Consider the following 20,587-nt stretch of genomic DNA (forward strand, 5'->3'; position numbering starts at 1 on the left):
CTTGAAAAAAAAGTTCGGGTTTGGGACCCGAACTTGACCCCGAACCCCATTGAAGTCAAAGGGGACCCGAACTTTTGGGCACTAAAATGGCTCTAAAATAGTCCTGGAAAGGGCTAGAGGGCTGAAAAAGGCATCAAAATGTGCTTAAGAGCATGGCAACTGTTCTGCAAACAAATGTGGATTGGGAAATAACTTAAAATAACATAAAATACAGAAAAATTTAAAATAACAATCTGGATCTAGGAGTAGGAGGTTGAGGAGGCGGTGGATGGGTGGATGTGGCGGTGTAGGTTGACGTGGCGGTGAAGGAGGAATAGGTAGCCAACACTGATTTGTGTTATTTTTTATTTTTAAATTGGGGCATATAACAAAATAAAACAAAGAATAAGTGCACTTGAGTACAAGAATGGATGGTTGAGGCTGGTATAAATGTCTATTCTGCACAAGGTACGGACAAGTTCTGTGGGATCCATGCTTGGTTCATTTTAATAAACGTAAGCTTGTCCACATTGGCTGCGGCCTGTGATAATGCTCTCTGCCGTGCTAAACACACGTTCACACTATACACTGGCTGCAGGGCAGGTCAGCACCTCCAAGGCTGACAAAGCTTTTCCACATTTGGGCCATGCTAACCCTGCCTTCTCAGGTGCTGGCGGTGCCCCAGCTGCGTTGGCGACCTCTTCCTCCTCCTCTGCCTTCGCCTTGTGCTTCCACTGTGCCCCCGCTGTCAGGTGGGAATGCCATCAGCAGCTTGCGCTTGTAGTCGCGCATCTTCCGATCAGTAACAGATGTTTTCACTAAAGTTAGTTCCCTGTCAGCAATGCAGAGCAGGGGTTCATTCACGGCAAAAGGGGGTTCATGTCACCCAGCAATAGAACAGAGGATTTTGAGAGATTTAGGCCCCTGTCACCCAGGCACAGCATGGGTTCATTCACAGCAAAAGGGGGTTCATGTCACCCAGCAATAGAACAGAGGATTCTGAGAGATTTAGGCCCCTGTCACCCAGGCACAGCAGGGGTTCATTCACGGCAAAAGGGGGTTTATGTCACCCAGCAATAGAACAGAGGATTTTGAGAGATTTAGGCCCATGTCACCCAGGCACAGCAGGGGTTCATTCACGGCAAAAGGGGGTTCATGTCACCCAGCAATAGAACAGAGGATTTTGAGAGATTTAGGCCCCTGTCACCCAGGCACAGCAGGGGTTCATTCACAGCAAAAGGGGGTTCATGTCACCCAGCAATAGAACAGAGGATTTTGAGAGATTTAGGCCCCTGTCACCCAGGCACAGCAGGGGTTCATTCACAGCAAAAGGGGGTTCATGTCACCCAGCAATAGAACAGAGGATTCTGAGAGATTTAGGCCCATGTCACCCAAGCACAGCAGGGGTTCATTCACGGCAAAAGGGGGTTCATGTCACCCAGCAATAGAACAGAGGATTTTGGGAGATTTAGGCCTCTGTCACCCAGGCACAGCAGGGGTTCATTCACGGCAAAAGGGGGTTCATGTCACCCAGCAATAGAACAGAGGATTTTGAGAGAACGAGGCCCATGTTACCCAGGCACAGCAGGGGTTCATTCATGTCACCCAGCAATAGAACAGAGGATTTTGAGAGATTTAGGCCCCTGTCACCCAGGCACAGCAGGGGTTCATTCACGGGAAAAGGGGTTTTTTGTCACCCAGCAATAGAACAGAGGATTTTGAGAGAACGAGGCCCATGTCACCCAGGCACAGCAGGGGTTCATTCACGGCAAAAGTGGGTTCTTGTCACCCAGCAATCGAACAGACGATCTTAAGAGATTTAGGCCCCTGTCACCCAGGCACAGCAGGGGTTCATTCACAGCAAAAGGGGGCTCATGTCACCCAGAAATAGAACAGAGGATTTTGAGAGATTTAGGCCCATGTCACCCAGGCACAGCAGGGGTTCATTCACGGGAAAAGGGGGTTCATGTCACCCAGCAATAGAACAGAGGATTTTGAGAGATTTAGGCCCCTGTCACCCAGGCACAGCAGGGGTTCATTCACAGCAAAAGGGGGCTCATGTCACCCAGAAATAGAACAGAGGATTTTGAGAGATTTAGGCCCATGTCACCCAGGCACAGCAGGGGTTCATTCACAGCAAAAGGGGGTTCATGTCACCCAGCAATAGAACAGAGGATTTTGAGAGATTTAGGCCCCTGTCACCCAGGCACAGCAGGGGTTCATTCATGGCAAAAGGGGGTTCATGTCACCCAGCAATAGAACAGAGGATTTTGAGAGGTTTAGGCCCCTGTCACCCAGGCACAATAGGGGTTTGTATACACCAAAAATGGTAAAATGTCACCCGACAATTGAAAATAAGAATTTTTTCAATTTAGGGCACTAAAATTGGAATTTTTTTGCATTAAAATGGCTCTAAAATAGTCCTTGAAAAGGCTAAAGGGATGTAAAAGGCAGTAAAATGTGCTTAAGAGAATGGCAACTGCTCTGCAAACAAATGTGGATAGGGAAATAACTTAAAATGAAATAAAATAACTAAAAATTACAAATTATTAACCTGCAACTCAGAGAAGGAGGTGGATATGGAGTCGGAGGTTGAGGAGGCGGTGAATGTGGTGTTGTAGGTGGAGGCAGCAATGTAGGAGGAGGATGTAGCCAACAATGTTTTTTTAATATTTTTTATTGGGGTAGGTAGCCCCCAAAATATTGGGACAAATAAAAAAAAAGAAAACAAAGAATCATTGCACTTGACTTGAGTACAAGAATGTATGTTTGATAGTGGTATAAATGTCTATTCTGCACAAGGTACAGACAAGTCTTGTGGGATCCAAGCCTGGTTCATTTTAATGAACGTGAGCTTGTCCATGTTGGCTGTGGACAGGCGGCTGCGTCTGTCTGTAATGACGCCTCCTGCCATGCTAAATATACGTTCAGAGAGTACACTGGCTGCAGGGCAGGCCAGCACCTCCAAGGCATACAGGGCAAGCTCTGGCCATGTGGACAATTTGGAGACCCAGAAGTTGAATGGGGCAGAACCATCAGTCAGTACGTGTAGGATTGTGCACAGGTATGTTCCACCATGTTGTTCAAATGCTGCCTCCTGCTAACACGCTCCATATCAGCAGTTGGGGCCGGTTGTTGCGGCAAGGTGACAAAGCTTTTCCACATGTCGGCCATGCTAACCCTGCCTTCTGAGGTGCTGGCGCTGACACAGCTGCGTTGGCGACCTCTTCCTCATCCTCTGCCTTTGCCTTGTGCTTCCACTTGTCCCCCGGCGTCAGTCGGGAATGCTCTCAGGAGCGCGTCTACCAGCGTGCGCCTGTAGTAGCGCATCTTCCGATCACGCTCAACGGCACATTGTCTTTGTAACGGGGATCCAGCAGGGTGGCCACCCAGTAGTCAGCACACAATAAAATGTGGGCAACTCTGCTGTCGTTGCGCAGGCACTGCAGCATGTAGTCGCTCATGTGTGCCAGGCTGCCCAGAGGTAAGGACAAGCTGTCCTCTGTGGGAGGCATATCGTCTGCGTCCTCCGTGTCCCCCCAGCCACGCACCAGTGATGGGCCCGAGCTGCATTGGATGCCACCCTGCTGTGAACATGCTTCATCCCCATCCTCCTCCTCATCCTCCAGTAGTGGGCCCTGGCTGGTCAAATTTGTACCTGGCCTCTGCTGTTGCAAAAATCCTCTTTCTGAGCCACTTCTAAAAGACTGGCCTGAAAGTGTTAGAGATGACCCCTCTTCCTCCTCCTCGTCCTGGGCCACATCCTCTTCCATCATCGCCCTAAGTGTTTTCTCAAGGAGACATAGAAGTGGTATTGTAACGCTGATAACGGCGTCATCGCCACAGGCCATGTTGGTGGAGTACTCGATACAGCGCAACAGGGCACACAGGTCTCACATGGAGGCCCAGTCATTGGTGGTGAAGTGGTGCTGTTCCGCAGTGCGACTCACCCGTGCGTGCTGCAGCTGAAACTCCACTATGGCCTGCTGCTGCTCGTAGTCTCTCCAGCATGTGCAAGGTGGAGTTCCACCTGGTGGGCACGTTGCATATGAGGCGGTGAGCGGGAAGGCCAAAGTTACACTGTAGAGCAGACAGCCGAGCGGCAGCAGGATGAGAACGCCGGAAGCGCGCACAGACGGCCCGCACTTTATGCAGCAGCTCTGGCATGTCAGGGTAGTTGTGAATTAATTTCTGTACCACTAAATTCAGCACATGCGCCAGGCAAGGGATGTGCGTCAAACCGGCTAGTCCCAGAGCTGCAACGAGATTTCATCCATTATCGCACACCACCAGGCCGGGCTTGAGGCTCACTGGCAGCAACCACTCGTCGGTCTGTTGTTCTTTACCCCGCCACAACTCCTGCGCAGTGTGGGGCCTGTCCCCCAAACACTTCAGTTTCAGAACGGCCTGCTGACGTTTACCGCTGGCTGTGCTGAAGTTGGTGGTGAAGGTCTGTCGTTGACTGGATGAGGAGGTGGTAGAAGAGGAGGAGGAAGCCGAGTAGGAAGAGGAGGCAAAGAATGGTGCCCTGCGATCCTTGGCGGCGGAAGGACGTGCGCCAAACAGCTCTCCGCCTGGGGCCCAGCCACCACTACATTTACCCAGTGTGCACTTAGGGAGATATAGCGTCCCTGGCCGTGCTTACTGGTCCACGTATCTGTGATTAGGTGGACCTTGCCACAGATGGCGTTGCGCAGTGCACACTTGATTTTATCCGATACTTGGTTGTGCAAGGAGGGCACAGCTCTCCTGGAGAAGTAGTGGCGGCTGGGAACGACGTACTGTGGGACAGCAAGCGACATGAGCTGTTTGAAGCTGTCCGTCTCCACCAGCCTGAATGACAGAATTTCAAAGGCCAGTAGTTTAGAAATGCTGGCATTCAGGGCCAGGGATCGAGGGTGGCTAGGTGGGAATTTACGCTTTCTATCAAAGGTTTGTGAGATGGAGAGCTGAACGCTTCCGTGTGACATGGTGGAGATGCTTGGTGACGGAGGTGGTGTTGGTGGCACATCCTCTGTTTGCTGGGCGGCAGGTGCCAAAGTTCCTCCAGAGACGGAGGAAGAGGCCGAGGCAGCAGCAGAAGAGGGAGCAGGAGGGGCCTGAGCCCTTTCTTGGTTTTGAAGGTGCTTACTCCACTGCAGCCCGTGTCTCGCATGTAGATGCCTGGTCATGCAGGTTGTGCTAAGGTTCAGAACGTTAATGCCTCGCTTCAGGCTCTGATGGCACAGCGTGCAAACCACTTGGGTCTTGTCGTCAGCACATTGTGTGAAGAAGTGCCATGCCAGGGAACTCCTTGAAACTGCCTTTGGTGTGCTCGGTCCCTGGTGACGGAGACCAGTAGCAGGCAAACTGTTTTAGCGATGGCTGCTCTGCTTTTGCACCCTGCTCCCGCTTTTGCTACGCTGTTGGCTCGGTCTCACCACTGCCTCTTCCTCCGAACTCTGAAAGTCAGTGGCATGACCTTCGTTTCATGTGGGGTCTAGGACCTCATCGTCCCCTGCATCGTCTTCCACCCAGTCTTCCTCCCTGACCTCCTTTTCGGTCTGCACACTGCAGAAAGACGCAGCAGTTGGCACCTGTGTTTCGTCATCATCAGATACGTGCTGAGGTGGTATTCCCATGTCCTCATCAGGAAACATAAGTGGTTGTGCGTCAGTGCATTCTATGTCTTTCCCCCTGGGGAAGGGCTAGGTGGATGCCCTTGGGAAACCCTGCCAGCAGAGTCTTCAAAGAGCATAAGAGACTGCTGCATGACTTGAGGCTCAGACAGGTTCCCCGATATGCATGGGGGTGATGTGACAGACTGATGGGCATGGGTTTCAGGCGCCACCTGTACGCTTTCTGCAGAAGACTGGGTGGGAGATAATGTGAACGTGCTGGATCCACTGTCGGACACCCAATTGACTAGCGCCTGTACTTGCTCAGGCCTTACGATCCTTAGAACGGCATTAGGCCCGACCAAATATCGCTGTAGATTCTGGCGGCTACTGGGACCTGAGGTAGTAGGTTCAGTAGGACGTGTAGCTGTGGCAGAACGGCCACATCCTCTCCCTGCACCAGAGGCTCCACCAACACCACCACCACGACCATGACCGCGTCCCTTATTAGATGTTTGCCTCATAGTTAGCGTTCACAAAGCAAAGTAAAAAGTGGTTAAGTCTGTTAAAAATAATTAACCGCCAATAAAAACCCTGATGTAGGGTATTGCACTAAATTATTTTTTTAAACACTATATGACAGCGGTATTTGTGGCCTAAATTTCACAGTAACTTATGCACGTCTAATCCCAGATTTCGCAGTATATATTAGAGGGTTTTTTCACCCCAGTAACCAAAAAGATGTATTTCTGGCCTAAATGTGACAGTCACTTATGCACGTCTAATCCCAGATGTGCAGTATATTAGAGGGTTTTTTCACCCCAGTAACCAAAAAGTCGTATTTCTGGCCTAAATGTGACAGTCACTTATGCACGTCTAATCCCAGATGTGCAGTATATTAGAGGGTTTTTCTCACCCCAGTAACCAAAAATATGTATTTCTGGCCTAAATGTGACAGTCACTTATGCACGTCTTATCCCAGATGTGCAGTATATTAGAGGGTTTTTTCACCCCAGTAAGCAAAAAGATGTATTTCTGGCCTAAATGTCACAGTCACTTATGCACGTTTTATCCCAGATTTCGCAGTATATATTAGAGGGTTTTTTCACCCCAGTAACCAAAAAGATGTATTTCTGGCCTAAATGTGACAGTCACTTATGCACGTCTAATCCCAGATGTGCAGTATATTAGAGGGTTTTTTCACCCCAGTAACCAAAAAGATGTATTTCTGGCCTAAATGTGACAGTCACTTATGCACGTCTTATCCCAGATGTGCAGTATATCAGAGTTTTTTTTCACCCCAGTAACCAAAAAGCTGTATTTCTGGCCTAAATGTGACAGTCACTTATGCACGTCTAATCCCAGATGTGCAGTATATTAGAGGGTTTTTTCACCCCAGTAACCAAAAAGATGTATTTCTGGCCTAATTGTGACAGTCACTTATGCAAATCTTATCCCAGATGTGCAGTATATCAGAGGGTTTTTTCACCCCAGTAACCAAAAAGCCGTATTTCTGGCCTAAATGTGACAGTCACTTATGCACGTCTAATCCCAGATGTGCAGTATATTAGAGGGTTTTTTCACCCCAGTAACCAAAAAGCCGTATTTCTGGCCTAAATGTGACAGTCACTTATGCACGTCTAATCCCAGATGTGCAGTATATTAGAGGGTTTTTCTCACCCCAGTAACCAAAAATATGTATTTCTGGCCTAAATGTGACAGTCACTTATGCACGTCTTATCCCAGATGTGCAGTATATTAGAGGGTTTTTTCACCCCAGTAAGCAAAAAGATGTATTTCTGGACTTACAGACATGCAGATAGCCTGTGCTGGTGCACTATCGTTGCATAAAATGGCTGCCGATTATGTATTGATATTGACAAACTGAAGTAAAAAAAAGTTCGTTTTCAGCAGTAGTTGGCTCAGGGCAGGCTTAAAAAACTTGTGCACCCACAAAACACATTTGCTGTGGATCGCTGATTAAAAAATGCAGTTCTTGATAAGATTTCTCCCTGATCTCTCCCTCACAGCAGCTGCAGCCTCTCCCTACACTAATCCGAGCAGAGTGACAGGCGGCGCTACGTGACTCCAGCTTAAATAGAGGCTGGGTCACATGCTGCAGTTGGCCAATCACAGCCATGCCAATAGTAGGCATGGCTGTGATGGCCTTTTGGGGCAAGTAGTATGACGCTTGTTGATTGGCTGCAGTGCAGCCTTTCAGAAAACGCCGAACACCGAACCCAAACTTTTACGTAAATGTTCGGGTTCAGGTCTGGGTGCTGAAAAACCTAAAGTTCAGTATGAACCCGAACTTTACAGTTCGGGTTCGCTCAACTCTACTCAGGATCCATGTGAGATACATGGCTGGTTCTAGCTTTGTTAACAAGAGATTGTCATGTAATATGTAATGTCCAATTTTCATGTTTTACATTATTCACAGGATAACCCCTTTAAGGCTATAATCTCTATTGTCAGTTGCTTAGCGCTCAGGTCCCTTTTATATTGCATATTGATAGCAGAGTGCCAGTTGTCTAGTGATCACTTAATGCAGATTTATACTGCCTGACTGAGCAAGCAATTATTGGTAATGGACCTTTCCTTCCTGATAATTACCTGCTCGTCAGTGGAGCTGAAGAGCTGTACTTACATGTAGCGATCACCTCAGCTGCCATACAGATTCATTGTTTCTGGGCAGCAGATCGCTGTTCACAAACATGATCTGCTGCACGGAAATGATGACCTAATGTGATACATGAAAGATAATTTCACCCAATGAATGAGCGTTCTGCTCGCTGATGATTATCAGGAGCGAGTGTTCATAGTCATGATGATTGGCCCAACAATTATGGGGTCTAAATCCACCTTGAGAGATTTGGTCTTGGTTCATACCTATAGTCTGCTATATATTTTCTTTATATAATTGGGTTAGGCCTCTTTCACACTTGCGTTGTCCGGATCCAGCGTGTACTCCACTTGCCGGAATTACACTCCGGATCCGGAAAAACGCAAGTGTACTGAAAGCATTTGAAGACGGAACCGTCTTCCAAATGCTTTCAGTGTTACTATGGCACCCAGGACGCTATTAAAGTCCTGGTTGCCATAGTAGTAGCGGGGAGCGGGGGAGCGGTATACTTACAGTCCGTGCGGCTCCCGGGGCGCTCCAGAATGACGTCAGAGCGCCCCATGCGCATGGATGACGTGATCCATGCGATCACGTGATCCATGCGCTTGGGGCGCCCTGACGTCACTCTGGAGCGCCCGGGGAGCCGCACGGACGGTAAGTACACTGCTCCCCCGCTCCCCGCTACACTTACCATGGCTGTCAGGACTTTAGCGTCCCGGCAGCCATGGTAACCACTCTGAAAAAGCTAAATGTCGGCTCCGGCAATGCGCCGAAACGACGTTTAGCTTAAGGCCGGATCCGGATCAATGCCTTCCAATGGGCATTAATTCCGGATCCGGCCTTGCGGCAAGTGTTCCGGATTTTTGGCCGGAGCAAAAAGCGCAGCATGCTGCGGTATTTTCTCCGGCCAACAAACGTTCCGTACCGGAACTGAAGACATCCTGATGCATCCTGAACGGATTACTCTCCATTCAGAATGCATTAGGATAATCCTGATCAGGATTCTTCCGGCATAGAGCCCCGACGACGGAACTCTATGCCGGAAGACAATAACGCAGGTGTGAAAGAGCCCTTACATTGAGTTGCTTACTTAGCAGCAGTAAACTCATATCTAGTAAATTGTCTGGTGAAAAGTCACATCCTGTTCACACGGCCATCCTTTCAGATTCTTTTTTTTTGAAGTGCAGGCATTCAGGGGGTCCCTTCACCTTCAGAAAAAGGTGACTATCAAACAATGCCAAGTTTGGGCTATGTCATAATATGAGGTCATAATATTCACCAGTCAACTTACACTTCACACAACATGGGATCCATTGATAAACTGACTGTATCAACAACAGGCGGACAAAGCACTGAAATCTAGTGTATACATACCTGAATGATATCACAGTAAGGCTACTTTCACACTGGCTTTTTGGCTTTCCGTTTCATGGCTTTCCATTCAGGGATCTCACAAGCGGTCCAGACCGGATCAGTTTTGCCCTAATGCATTCTGAATAGAAAAGGATCCGCTCAGAATGCATCAGTTTGCCTCCTTTCAGTCTCCATTCCGCTCTGGAGGCGGACACCAAAACGCTGCCTGCGGCGTGCTTCTGTCGGCGATGTGGTGCGGATCCATCGTTACTCCCTGAGGCTCATTTGCATATAATAAAACTTCATTTTTCTCATCAATGCGGACACATATGAACATGGGACGAACACAAATGCCTTCAGCTGCCAAGCGCACATGTAACAGGTCAGCCAGTGTCATAGGTACAGATGCCCTTTAAAGTTAAAGGGGTTGTCCGAGTTCAAAGCTGAACCCGGACATACCCACATTTTCACCCAGGCAGTCCCCCTAAGACGAGCATTTCATGCTCTGATGCGTTTCTTTGCCCTTTGCTGAGCTCGTCCAGGAGGGAATGAGGACATACAGATTTCTCACAACTACAGATGAACAAATTTCCTGAAATTTAATCTGTGTCTGATTCTACCGAATCGGTGAGCAGATTCTATTAGAGTACGAACAAATTCTAATTAAATCAGAAGTGCTCATATTGCCCTGAAAAGTCAGGTTTGACACTCTGAGATCACCTAGGACGGTATCCAACCCTTTCTAAGCTCTTGAAGGCCAGGAAAGCATTCATAATGTCAAAATGACATAAATAGCTATGGGTAAGGCCTCATGCACACGACAGTTGTTTTTCTCGGCCTCTGTTCCGTTTTTTTTTTTTGCAGATAGGATGGGGACCCATTCATTTCAATGGGTCAGCAAAAAAATGCTGATAGTTCATCTGTTTGTGTTTTGCGTCCGTTGTCCGTGTTTCCCTTTAGCAAAAAAAAATAGTGCATGTCCTACTTGTTTCACATTTGCGGACAAGGATAGGCATTTATTACAAGGGATCTGTGGAAAAAAACGGATCCTACAAAAAAAACGGATGCCGCATCTGTTTTTTTTATCGGACGCACAATTTGCGGACGCAAAAAAACAACTGTCGTGTGCATGAGGCCTAAACGGATGGTATTTGTGGTAATAAGCAGCCTGTTTAATAACACACTGCACTGCGGCAGATTATTATTTTTTTTATATAAAAACAGTTTCCAAAAATTATCCCTTTTTGGTGTCAGATGCCTTCTACTTTGTCTTGGTGGCCGCCATTTTAAGAGATTCACCTGAATCAAATCTCCAAAAATTCAGATTTCTCAATTGGGAAATTCTAATTTATTCACTCATTTCAATGTCAATCTGGATTTCATAATGTGGTGAATGATCAGCATACAATTTGGACATGTTACTGTTAGGAACAAGTCATTATCAACAGGTTTCTCCCGAAAGGTTATGGCCCATTGCTTACCTATAGTCATCTCCATCTTTCACACTGACAGACCTCCACTGTCCTCCGCTCCCTGTAACTCATTTCCAGCATGACTGTTGTGTATAGGAAGGGAAATCAATATTATTTCTTCGACCATAGACCCAGACGACACTCACACAAGCTGTTGCCTTAGCTCTGGATTGGATCCCCTTGTCACTCATTGATTGAATTGTCAGGCTTGGTGCTAGGAGCAGTGACAGGACTGGCAATTATCTGCCGCCTCAGCTGTAGTGTACATTCCTACAAGGCCTGGGACAGATGTATTCGCCATGTCTTTGGCTCATGCATAACTTTATTTTTTATAGGCCAATCAGCTCTAAAGATCTTTGAGATAAAGAAAAGACAACAGGCAAAGTGAAATCCTCAATTCAATCTTATTGCACACAGGATCCATCAGAGAAAATTCAACCTGCAGCTAAGGCTACTTTCACACTAGCGTTTACATTTTCCAGTATTGACATCCGTCATGAGATCTCAATACCGGAGAAAAACTCTTCCGTTTTGTCCCCATTCATTGTCAATGAGGACAAAACATAACTGGACAGAACAGAATTCTCCAAAATGCATTCCGCTCCGTTTGGTTGCGTTCCCAGACCAGAGAGCAAACCGTAACAAGCTGCGGTTTTCTTTTCGTCCTGGCATGCGGAGTAAAACTGATCTGGCATGACCCACAATGCAAGTCAATGGGGACGGATCCGTTTTCTCAGACACAATAGAAAACGGATCCGTCCCCCATTGACTTTCAGTGGTGTTCATGACAGATCTGTCATGGCTATGTTAAAGATAATACAACTGTATACGTTCATAACAGATGCAGATGGTTGTATTACCAGTAACGGAAGCGTTTTTGCTGAACCCTGCCGGATCCAGCAAAAACGCTAGTGTGAAAGTAGCCTAAGAAATTGGTTCTTTAAGGTCCCTTGATTCTTGACCAGATGATCGCTAACAAGGCGGTGTAAAAGTGCCGCTGACTACCCGATGAATGAGCGACACGCTGGTTCTTCAGGTAATCGCATAATTTATGTAGTCCCAAAAATTATCGTTTGCCGGCAGCAGATAGTGCAGTGTAAACAGCCTCTGATGCCAGCAAACAAGTCTGTACGGGGACGAGTGATGGCATTAGTGATCGCCCTTTCCCATACTGCGGAGGTTCACACTACATGTACAGTCGTGGCCAAAAATTTTGAGAATTACATAAATATTAGAAATTGGAAAAGTTGCTGCTTAAGTTTTTATAATAGCAATTTGCATATACTCCAGAATGTTATGAAGAGTGATCAGATGAATTGCATAGTCCTTCTTTGCCATGAAAATTAACTTAATCCCCAAAAAAACTTTCTGCTGCATTTCATTGCTGTCATTAAAGGACCTGCTGAGATCATTTCAGTAATCGTCTTGTTAACTCAGGTGAGAATGTTGACGAGCACAAGGCTGGAGATCATTTTGTCAGGCTGATTGGGTTAAAATGGCAGACTTGACATGTTAAAAGGAGGGTGATGCTTGAAATCATTGTTCTTCCATTGTTAACCATGGTGACCTGCAAAGAAACGCGTGCAGCCATCATTGCGTTGTATAAAAATGGCTTCACAGGCAAGGATATTGTGGCTACTAAGATTGCACCTCAATCAACAATTTATAGGATCATCAAGAACTTCAAGGAAAGAGGTTTAATTCTTGTTAAGAAGGCTTCAGGGCGTCCAAGAAAGTCCAGCAAGCGCCAGGATCGTCTCCTAAAGAGGATTCAGCTGCGGGATCGGAGTGCCACCAGTGCAGAGCTTGCTCAGGAATGGCAGCAGGCAGGTGTGAGCGCATCTGCACGCAAAGTGAGGCGAAGACTTTTGGAAGATGGCCTGGTGTCAAGAAGGGCAGCAAAGAAGCCACTTCTCTCCAAAAAAAACATCAGGGACAGATTGATCTTCTGCAGAAAGTATGGTGAATGGACTGCTGAGGACTGGGGCAAAGTCATATTCTCCGATGAAGCCTCTTTCCGATTGTTTGGGGCATCTGGAAAAAGGCTAGTCCGGAGAAGAAAAGATGAGCGCTACCATCAGTCCTGTGTCATGCCAACAGTAAAGCATCCTGAGACCATTCATGTGTGGGGTTGCTGCTCATCCAAGGGAGTGGGTTCACTCACAATTTTGCCCCAAAACACAGCCATTTATAAAGAATGGTACCAAAACACCCTCCAACAGCAACTTCTTCGAACAATCCAACAACAGTTTGGTGAAGAACAATGCATTTTCCAGCACGATCGAGCACTGTGCCATAAGGCAAAAGTGATAACTAAGTGGCCCGGGGACCAAAACGTTGACATTTTGGGTCCATGGCCTGGAAACTCCCCAGATCTTAATCCCATTGAGAACTTGTGGTCAATCCTCAAGAGGCGGGTGGACAAACAAAAACCCACTAATTCTGACAAACTCCAAGAAGTGATTATGAAAGAATGGGTTGCTATTAGTCAGGAATTGGCCCAGAAGTTGATTGAGAGCATGCCCAGTCGAATTGCAGAGGTCCTGAAAAAGAAGGGCCAACACTGCAAATACTGACTCTTTGCATAAATGTCATGTAATTGTCGATAAAAGCCTTTGAAACGTATGAAGTGCGTGTAATTATATTTCACTACATCACAGAAAGAACTGAAACAAAGATCTAAAAGCAGTTTAGCAGCAAACTTTGTGAAAACTAATATTTGTGTCATTCTCAAAACTTTTGGCCACGACTGTAAATGCAGTGGTCTGCTTCACTGACGAACAGTCGATTTTCGGGAAAAAAGCTTCATTCCCTACAGTCGTCTGCGAAATTAGCCAGTGTAAAGGGGCCTTTACTGTAGGAGCAGAGAAGCTGTAGCATACTGTAGTCTACTTAAAAGGGTTGTCCGGCTTGGCGCCCACAACCCCTTTGGTCCCCCTGTACCCCTGAAGTAAGACTCATCTGCCCACAGTCTTAATGTTGTTTCATTCCTGGCAATTTCCGGTCCCCACGGAACCAACTGCTGGGTCCCATGACCACTGTGGCCAAACACAGGCTTCTGTGGTCACATCAGCTTGAGCACTACGTAACAGCAGTGATTTACCATTTAAAACTCTGCAACCACTGAGTCCAGTGATTGGCCCCAGTGGTCAGGGGACCCAGCCGCTTCCTTGTACCACAAGGAGCAGAATTTACCAGGAACACAGCAGTGCAACATGTGATGACCCGCAGAGGGGCCTGAGTTGGAGAGGATGAGAATGTTGACATTTGTGGGATGACAGGGGTGGTTGTACTCATAGGGGTGATTCTTCTCCAGCACTCCCTGGGCAATACACTCACAGTGAAGGGAGGTGTGCACCCTTTCTTTCCCTGGGTTCACACCTTGGATTGGGGTTTCCTGCCTGGTGGCAGTTAGGGTGTCCTTGGTGTTGAACGGTTTTGGGGTGCAAGTCAGAGGTCCCTTGTGGTGCAGTGCATACTTGCAGATTGGTTATTGCGAGTATATACAGTACATACAAGCACTGGACAAATTGGTCAATCAGTAAATTGGATAATACATTCTGTCAGGGGCAGATTGAAAACTTAAAGGGGCCCTGGAAAAAAATAAAATAAAAGTGGCCCCTTGCTGTAGGCGTGTCCAAATTGACAGAAGATGGGACAAAACAAGTAGGTAGGGACAAGAGAAGTAGGCGTGGCCTGCAATACTGTAGTGCAGCACAGAATACCGCCCCAGCAGAACCAAATACCACAGGGCAGCACAACATGCTGCCACCCCAACCACAGTATTCAACTGTATCAGCGTCATGAGGACGGTAATACAGTCATGAGTTCAGAAGGGCACCAGTGGTCGTTGAGCATCAGATCATTATGTACCGGACCTGCGGCTATCAAGAGAGCTTGAGTGGTGCCCTGGGCATCGGCCCACGGGAAAACTTCCCTGTAGGGTCTATGGTCAATCTGTCCCTGCATTCTGTATATTGTCTAGCAGCTCCAAGGCAGACACAAGTGGCAGATTATCAGATTGTCAGAATTTCTGGACTAATGGGTGCTGGATTAACAGATTTCTAAATAAAATAAAAAAAGAAAGACATCTACAGCAAAGTAGTTTGCAAAGTTTTTCAACCTTTTATTTTAAAAAAATTGAATTAATAAAAAGGACTTGCACTTTATACTGCAGTGAACCTGTCACTTGCCAGTACCATCCTTTTTCTGATTTATGAATATTTGTAATGTCTCAGGAAAAATATATGCATATTACTACTACATCTAGACATATCACAATGACCCCTGGTGGCTCTTGACCATCAAATATGCAAACTGACAGCAGAGATGTCTGGGTCAGGCATGTAATCCTATAATCCCTTGAACACTAGAGCTCTGTACACTGAGTAATGTTGTTTTTCAGCTTCAGAGAATGATGATTAAAAAAATGTGACTCCTCTTAAATCCTTCCACAGGCTCGGGCAGGATCCCTTTAAGGCCCTGAAGGCTAATATCACAGCGTGGATATGTTCCAGAACGGCTGCTGATAATGTTCTCAGGATAAATCCTCTCTAATGTGATAAGGACCCATCCTTTCCATTGCGTGCAGTGTGCCAATTTCCAGGATGTCAAATCAGTCTCCTGCAAGTAGGCAGAGAATTTAAAGGGGTTTTCTGGGATTTTTTTACTGTTGACCTGTCCTCTGGAGAGGTCATCAGTATCTGATCGGTGAGGTTTGACATACGGGACCCCCGCCAATCAGCTGTTTTTAGCAGGCTCTGGTGGTCGCAGTAGCACTACAGCTCTCTCTCAGTTCACCAAGCACAGCGCCGTACATTGTATAGTGGCTGTGCTGGGTATTGCAGCTCAGCCCCATTCATCAATGGGGCTGAGCTGTGCCTAGGCCACATGACTGAGGTTACATGGCCTAGGGAAAGCTGTAAGAAAGCCACGGCGCTACTGCGAGTGCCGGTGCGTTCTCAAACAGCTGATCGTCGGGACTCCCGGGTGTCAGACCCCCGCCGATCAGATACAAAAAATCTCTGAAAACCCCTTTAAAGGAGCATTCTGGGATATTGTTATTGATGGCCTATCCCCAGGATAGGCCATCAATATCTGATCTGAGTGGATCGGATATCCCACACTCCCATCAACAACTACACAGCTCCGTCCATTGTGTAGTGGATGGAGCGCTGCCCCCACTGACATTTTAAATGTCCATATGGCCACGCAAAGTGCAGATATGGGCACAGAGGTAGCAATGGCACTAAGGCCCTGGTGTTTGAGGGGGTAAAGAAATGCCCCTTAGTCAGATAAAAAGACACCAGTGTTATAAATGGCACATGGCATGTTGGGGTCCCTGTTAGAGATGTTACCTTTGGATCTTTAAAGGGGCTGCCCCACATGGACATTTATGGAATATCCATAGGATCTGTGCCTGGAATGTGCTCTTATCTCGAGAATGGACCTCAACATGCACTACTGGGAATGATAGTGGGCACGAAGGTGTATGCCGGAGTGCCGACCATGGTGATATTGAGCATGTTGGGTGTTGTTGTTCAACATTATTAAAAATCCTTTAGAAATTATAAGGAGTCAGCCGACCAATTTGTTCCAATATACAACCCTAAGGAAAAAGTCGAAAATGTACCCACGAAACGAAATTAGTAAAGAAATGGCCACCTTCCAAAAATGTGTGGAGGGAGATTTAAGAAAGATGAAAAACAAGGCCAGTAATAACAATTTAACTACAAAAGAAATCTCAGCAATTAGGGAACTTCAGAAGAACAAAGCAATCACGATACATCCAGCGGACAAACGGGGGGCTACAGTAGTATTAGACACTGGAAAATATAATGATGAATGTTGGAGACAGCTGACAGATACTAATACTTATTTGAAACTATCAAAGGATCCAATAACACAATTTAAACAAGAATTAAAGCTATTATGTGAAAAAGGGCTAGAAGACCAGGTCCTTCTCCAACAAGAATTGGACTTTATATTGGGCACACAGGGAAGGCTACCCGCCTTCTACTGTCTGTCCAAGATTCATAAAAATTTAGAGAACCCCCCCGGACGTCCTATAGTTTCCGGCATAGGCTCCATTACCTCAAATTTGTCCAAGTATATTGATACTCACCTTCAACCATTGGTGAAGAAATCTCAATCATATGTGAAGGATACCACTCATATTATAAATATCTTGGAGAAATTGAGGGTGGAGCCTGGCTGGATTATGGGCACATTAGACATCCAGTCCTTATATACGGTGATTGATCACCAACAGGGACTGGATGCTATTCAAAGACAATTGGTCAAAGATGCCTTCTTACAAAGCACTCAGATTGATTTTATATTGCAGGCTATTAAATATATTTTACAGCACAATTATTTTTATTTTGAGGGAGACTATTATCTGCAGCAACAGGGCACCGCCATGGGGACTAGGTTCGCCCCCAGTTATGCCAATTTGTTTATGGCTGATTGGGAGGCGGTCACAATAGACCGCAGACTGGGGGGGGGACCTGGTCCTATGGCGGCGCTATATTGATGATGTTATTTTCATTTGGAGAGAGGACAGGACGTCATTGGAAGAATTTCTGAAGTGTTTGAATACAAATGACAAAGGCTTAATCTTCACCTCAAATATTAAAAGCAAGACGGAATATCTAGATTTATTGATAGAAGTATCAGATGGGAGATATAAGTGCAGCACCTTTCAAAAACCTACAGCGACTAATAATTTTATTCCTTTTTCTAGCTGTCACCTCCCAAGGTGGTTGATTAATGTTCCCACCGGACAGTTTAGACGTATTAAACGCAACTGCATGGAAAAAACGAAATTTGAGGAGGAAGCGACAAAAATGAAATCCTATTTTGTGGATAAACATTACCCTATAGGAGCAATTAATGAAGCCTTAGACACTGTGAGACAATTAGACAGACAGGAATTTTTCAAAGAGAAACAACATCTGCAAGTAGATGACTCATTTTTGGATATTAGACTTGTACTCCCTTTTAACAATAATTATAAGAGGATCCAGAAAATGATTAGGGCACATTGGCCATACTTATTGAGTGACAAGACAATAGGTCACCTCCTTCCACATGCACCAAAAATAACATTTACAAAAGCCCCTAACTTGGGCTTGAAGGTCGCTCCATCAGTCCCAAACCAAATTAAAAAAGATAATACTCTAGGTTCTTTCATGAAGATGAAAGGATTCTATAAATGTGGAAGATGTATAGGGTGCAAACTGAACATATTGCCACGCAAAACCCTGGAGGTTCGGTCTACCCAGAACAAATACATATGGGTAATTGACGATTGTATTTCTTGTAACACATCAGGGGTGATTTATTTGATCCAATGCCCCTGCAATCGCCAATATATAGGCCGGACAAAACGACCTTTAAAAACAAGAATCAGGGAACATATTTCCAATATAAAAAAAGGATATGAGAAGCACTCATTGTCAAAACACTATAAAGACATACACAATAGTAATCCAGATGACCTAAAATTTGTGGGATTAGAGAAGATTGATCAACATTGGAGAGGAGGTGACTACATTCAAAAAATGTCCAGAGCAGAATCTAGACAGATTTATGAATTCGGATCCTTATTACCATTCGGACTGAATTCAGACATAGAGTTGTTTGGTTTCTTATGAGGTCGGGGCCCCATCCCCGATGACGGGTCCCAAGCTTGGCCGTTTATCGGCGCTGGGACCCGTCCTCTGGTTTGGGACCCCCGCCGAGTCCAACCCACCCCACGTCTACACAGCAACACTGGCAGTTACCTATATTGATTACACTGGATCCTTACAATATTTTTTATTAAGTCACATTTATTTTTATTTTTAATTTGTTGTCATAATATAGCATGTTCTTATGTATTTTTATCGTAATTTTAATATTGCAAAATTTTTTACATATTTTTTACAAGTTCGCTTGACACAGGGAGATTGATCGCAATGAACAGAATAAAATACAAATAAAAACGCATCAATAACAAAAAAAACGCAACAAAAACACAATATAACCGCATCATGGCGGAAAATTGACAGCAACATTCCAATTCTGGATTATACAACCGGGACTTATAGAGGACTTGGTTAGCGTTTAAAAAGGAAGAGGTTAGGAGTGCCGGATATGACCACTGAAGAAGGGATTGGAATTATCCCGAAACGCGTCTGGTCAATCAGACACTCTGCTAAAAACCTCCATTGAAGGAACTTATGCATGGCCATGCTAGAAAGAGAAACTATTAAACTAAAGAAGGCAACTTTGTGACAATTGAATCGCCCTGAATATCTGAGTGAGTACAGAGACCGGACGGAAGTCCCACTCGTAACATCGCGAGATTGGGCTAGATTGTCAGAGCCTGCCAGCTGTGAAGACGGAGCGGCGTCTCCAGCACATCTCCTGCAGCGTACTAAGGAAGAGATCCTCCGATAGAATATCATAGGAGGTAAGACAACTTATTTCTTCAGCAAAGATTATCCTCTATTCGGAAGTAAGAGCCGAGCTGATACTACAGACTGTCCATACGCACTAATTATCTAACAGTTGAATATATCCAACGGCTAAAGTGTTTGATGCGGTTTTAGTATATGAACTAATACATCGATCCGGATATTTGCCATAGGAAGGATTACAAATATACCAGCGTATATGACTGTGCAGGGCTCCAACGGGTGTCCCCTTTTTTTCTTTTTTATACACTGCGTGCAGAATTATTAGGCAAATGAGTATTTTGACCACATCATCCTCTTTATGCATGTTGTCTTACTCCAAGCTGTATAGGCTCGAAAGCCTACTACCAATTAAGCATATTAGGTGATGTGCATCTCTGTAATGAGAAGGGGTGTGGTCTAATGACATCAACACCCTATATCAGGTGTGCATAATTATTAGGCAACTTCCTTTCCTTTGGCAAAATGGGTCAAAAGAAGGACTTGACAGGCTCAGAAAAGTCAAAAATAGTGAGATATCTTGCAGAGGGATGCAGCACTCTTAAAATTGCAAAGCTTCTGAAGCGTGATCATCGAACAATCAAGCGTTTCATTCAAAATAGTCAACAGGGTCGCAAGAAGCATGTGGAAAAACCAAGGCGCAAATTAACTGCCCATGAACTGAGAAAAGTCAAGCGTGCAGCTGCCAAGATGCCACTTGCCACCAGTTTGGCCATATTTCAGAGCTGCAACATCACTGGAGTGCCCAAAAGCACAAGGTGTGCAATACTCAGAGACATGGCCAAGGTAAGAAAGGCTGAAGAAGACGACCACCACTGAACAAGACACACAAGCTGAAACGTCAAGACTGGGCCAAGAAATATCTCAAGACTGATTTTTCTAAGGTTTTATGGACTGATGAAATGAGAGTGAGTCTTGATGGGCCAGATGGATGGGCCCGTGGCTGGATTGGTAAAGGGCAGAGAGCTCCAGTCCGACTCAGACGCCAGCAAGGTGGAGGTGGAGTACTGGTTTGGGCTGGTATCATCAAAGATGAGCTTGTGGGGCCTTTTCGGGTTGAGGATGGAGTCAAGCTCAACTCCCAGTCCTACTGCCAGTTTC

The sequence above is a fragment of the Bufo bufo genome, chromosome 3 (genome assembly GCF_905171765.1).
Source record: "Bufo bufo chromosome 3, aBufBuf1.1, whole genome shotgun sequence".
Lineage (NCBI taxonomy): Eukaryota > Metazoa > Chordata > Amphibia > Anura > Bufonidae > Bufo > Bufo bufo.